The sequence below is a fragment of the Pteropus alecto genome, unplaced genomic scaffold (assembly GCF_000325575.1).
Source record: "Pteropus alecto unplaced genomic scaffold, ASM32557v1 scaffold57, whole genome shotgun sequence".
Lineage (NCBI taxonomy): Eukaryota > Metazoa > Chordata > Mammalia > Chiroptera > Pteropodidae > Pteropus > Pteropus alecto.
In genome coordinates, this window is record NW_006442508.1 from 15607071 (window position 1) to 15611892 (window position 4822).

The 4822-nt window shown below is 31.0% G+C and overlaps 1 pseudogene; it reads right to left on the minus strand.

The window, feature by feature from the left end:
- Window positions 1-1911: 1911 nt before the first annotated feature.
- On the minus strand, window positions 1912-2030 carry LOC112471577 (annotated as a pseudogene).
- Between the last annotated feature and the right edge of the window lie 2792 nt (window positions 2031-4822).

Here is a 4822-nt window from a genome sequence, read left to right on the forward strand (position 1 = left end):
GGACATACATGCTAAGTTTACTGGTAGGAATTTACTTCTTTTTAATTCACAGTCTTCTAATAATTCTTTAGCAACTTTATTAACTTGTGTATTATTTTAGTTTAAAAGAAGATATTTTACATTTAAGTATTGATGCAGTAAAAAATCTTTGGGAGAATGTTCTTATCTCAATAAATTTGGAACTATGTTAAAAAAAGTTATTTTTAAAAACTGAGATGTGTTTCATCCAGTATTTTTCAGGTTTTTCTTCTAATTACCTTAACTGTGAAACATTTTTAAAATTATCTTCTGTTTAAAAATAATCACAGCAAAACTTTACACTTCATAGAAACTTTTTTAAAAAGTGGGAGTCTCCCAAGAGATAACATTTATTTAAAAATATGGTAATCCACCATACACAATTCACATTGTATAAAAATATATATGAGAAAACTTTGATGAAATTATTTAATATCTGTGCTCTAGATATTTTTGTAATTGAGATAACTAGCTTCAGGTGTACAACATAATGATTTGCTGCTAAATGCATGTATTGTAAATGATCACCAGGATAAGTCTAGTTAACAGTCATCGGCACACATATTTACAATTTATTTTCTCTTGTGATGAGAACTTTAAATCACTCTCAGCAACTTTCAAGTATATTATACAATATTATCAATTCATCCTCTAGATTTTGAGGTCATTGCATTATTAACTATTGCTTAGTAACAAATCACCACAGACTTAATTGTTTAAAACAACACGTATTGTTCATCTTACTGTTTCTGTGTGTCAGGAATCTAGTAATGGCTTAGCTGGGTCCTCTCCTTCAGATCCTCTCAGAAGGCTGAAATCAACATGTTGGCCTTGGGTGTAATCTCATTTCAAGTTTTGAGCTAAAGTCGGTTTCTTAACTCATGCAGTTTTGATAAAATTCAATTTCTTGTAACCAACTTATTGTGCCTCAGTTCCTAGATAGTTTTTGCTTGGACACTTACCTCTGTTGCTTGTTTCATCAAAGTATGTAAACTGAGAAAGCAATACAGCAAGATGGAAGTACAATCTTATGTAACTATTGGGTTTTTAACATTTATCTTTATTGGTTTTGATTTTATCTCAAATTCATATATAAAGTATTCTGAATCAGAGAGACAAATTTTTAAATTAAATATTTCACAGCAAATAATAGTGTTAACATCCACATGTTCTAGTCTTTTTCCAGAGGACCACAAAATGAAAGCATGTCAATTGTTCAAGGGAAGAGGAGCCTGACTCCTCATAGTGAATGAGGGGTGTGGAAAAATGATTGTTCTATGTTTACCCTAGCCCTTTGTTACATAAATAAAATTTCTACTATAAATGGATAACCCCTGTATCTTGGAGAAGTCTTGGAGAAACTTGGAGACTTCTTGGAAACTTGGGCCTCATTATTCATTGAAAAGTAAATCTTTAGGAAGATAATCTTTGCAGTCTTCCTGGCACTGTGAAGGCTTAACTCACAGACCTACTCTTGGCTATAACCATTTAGCCCTCTAAGGAGACAAGTCCCATCATGCTTTAGAATTAGAGCAATTAACTAGACAAGTGGCTACAGATCTAGTTTTCATGGTGTGTAAACAAGTTACTAAGGCAAGGGCATGTTTACCTGAAAGTTGAGAAATTCAGGAAAGTTTTATATCCCCACACTAACTTAATCATGAAAATGATATCTCATTATTTTTGTTACAATGTATTAGATAGTTAGAAGTCACAGGTCTCACTCACACTCAAGGGAAGGAGATACATAGGGCATGAATACTGACTGGACAGTGTTAAAAAGTGGAGATTACTGGAGGACCATCTTTTTTTTTAGGTGAGGCAACACTTGGTTGACCTCACAGATTTCAAGGAGCTTGTCAGTTTATGATCCTTTATTATTTTTATTTTTTACACCTATAGCACCTGGTCTTCATAGGTGGTCTCTCATCCAAGTACTAACCAGGCCCAACCCTGCTAAGCTTCTGAGATAAGACAGGATCAGGTTTGTTCAGGGTAGCATGGCCGTAGACTAGGGGATATCTTAAAGTCTACCCACCGCGGCCACTTTGAAGACTTCAAATATTTTAAACATTAATATAGCTAAAAGTAATTCTATTATATTTTATTTGTAACAATAACTTTTTTTAAATGTAGTTTTACATCAACATTTCCTGAAACAAAAATTTTGGATTAATCTATATAAAAAATTTTTAGATCGCCGAAAGTACATTATATCGATAATAAATCTACATGATGATATTTCATATTTGGGTTACCTCGAATTCAGTTTTAATTGGTTTGCTTTAAAAAGTCTTGTTACTATCTTTCTAAAATCAATAGAGGTTTTTTAAAATTAATGGTAAGATGTACTTTACACAAATGTAACCTTTTACAGTTTATGAAGTGCTTATTTTTCTCATAACAATGTGAGGAATATAAAGATTTTTAACTACACTTTGCCTTCAGCGAAACTGAATTTAAGGAAGATTTTCTAACTTACTCAATATTATCCAGCTACCAAGGCAGAGGCGGTCTTTTAATGCAGTTGTCCCAATCATAGTGTTTTTATTATTATTAAGGTTAAAAAGATCAATAAGAAAGGATCGCTGAAATTAATTTTCTGAAAAATACGTATTTTTTTTACACCAATGTTTTTTCCTCTTTCCTGTCCTTCTTTCCCCTACTTGGCCTCCCTTTCTTCATTCTTGTTTCAGTAAAACTATCTTCCTAATTCTATGAAAAATTAACTTCTTGTGGAAACCGTTTTATGTTTATTTTTAATATTATTGACAAGCTTTTCTTAAAAATATCAGTGCTAAAAAAATGAGAATTTTATTGAGAACTCCCTTTACATTAAACTATTAAAGTGAAAAGTAACATGTAGCAATGAAAATGTTTCATCAGGTCAGGCATGTACTTTTCCGTAAATTACTTCCTTTGGTTCTTGATAGTCTACCAAGAACTCCTCAAAATGTAGAAGCAAATCTGGTTGACAATAGTGAGAATAGACAAGTGAAGCACAGAGCTAGGTCTTATTAAAAATTCAAGCACAGTTAATTGAAAAGCTACAGTGCATAGAATGTTATCAGATTTCACTGTCAGCATTCCTGAGGTCAATGAATGAAAACCAGAGGAGAGTATTCTTGCCTAAGAAACTAGTAAATTCCAGGTCATCAGGGCTGCAATTTCTCTGAATTGTGAAGAAGAATGTATTTTTTTACTTTATAGTCTAATAAACAAATGGACAATTGTTCCCTGTGGTAGATCAATTTTGAGATTAGTGTTCTAAGAATTGTTTTAGATAAAATGTTATTTTTCAAGTTCGTTTGTAAAAGAGCAGAACTCTAATTTCTGTGTAACATTGTATTAATATTTACTGGATTCAGAGGATGTTATTTTACCAGAATAATAAAGATAATTTTATATTTTGCAATGTCCTGGACTGATAAGCAGCAGGTTTGTTTTTGTTTTTGTTTTTAGTGGTTTAATATTCCTATTATTAATTTAGGGTTGGACTTCACAGTATCTAAAATTCTTTAGTTCAATTTATTGACTTTCATTCTGTTTACCTTATAAAATCAATATTTGTCAAGTTCATATTATCCTCTTTTGTTTTTTCTCTAAGATTACTGGAATGTTGATAATTGTGCTTTTTAAGGACAATTACATGGCAATGAAAAATGTAAAGTAGATTATATTCTTAAAATATGATATTAGGCATAAAAGTTTAAGAAAAGTAAACCAGGTAGATTCTAATTTTAATTATTTTTTAAAAAATCAATTAAATCAAAGTAAGAAATTAAATACATTGACCTTCTTTACAGACATAAAAATACATAATTCATTTGTCCTTATAAGATAATTCAGGGATGTTACGTTGATTTATCTAGACTTTCTCTCTTCACAATAACTATAACAGGTTGTATTGGATCCAATTCCATTTGTCCTCTCCTCTTGCTATGATCACCAATGGCCTCCATGTTGTCAAATGTATGAGCATTTCTCATTCTTTGTCTTGATTTCTCAACAATATTTGATTTGTTTGATAAATTTGGCCAATTTCTTTGTGTTAAAAACAGTCTTTAATTCAATTTCATGATATATTTTCTAGCTTTGAGTTTTATTTTCTTTATTCTGTTTTCTTTTATGTTTCTTTTTCTGGCTATTTCTCTTTTATACAATCTCAAGTTTCTGTAGTGTGTTTTTGTTTTTTTCTCTCATATGATATACATTTACTTTTCTAGCTCATATAGTCTCCATGCCTTTAGAAACCATTTATATGCTGACCTTTCCCACAAATATATCATCAGTCCTGAGTGCACTTTTAAGTTTCAGGACCTATAAGCAACATTCTACTCTACATCTTCATTTGGATATCTCCTAATCATCTTAGTCCTAACATGACAAAAATTTATTGTCTTAACCCTGCAAGCAAACCTGTTCCTTTTCCAGTCTTCATTATATTAGTAAATGACTACCATCCACTAGTTGCTCAAGGAAGAAAGTAGAACAAATTTCATATATAATTGATCACAATAGCCTTCCAACTTTGCCTCAAAAATAGTATCGCAAATTTGATAATTTATCTTCACTTCCACCACATGCTCGTTTCTTAGTCATCTTGCCTTATCATCTATAATGATTACTTTTCCACTTTTGCTCTCAACTAAGCCACTTTGCTAAAAGAAGCTAAAATAATTATAAAACATAAATCACATGATATCATTTCTCTGCTTAATTTTTTTCAATGGTTTCACTTTGTATTCAGAATAAAATTTAAAAATTTTAACCTTGCCTTCATGATCTCCTAGCTTTATCTCCA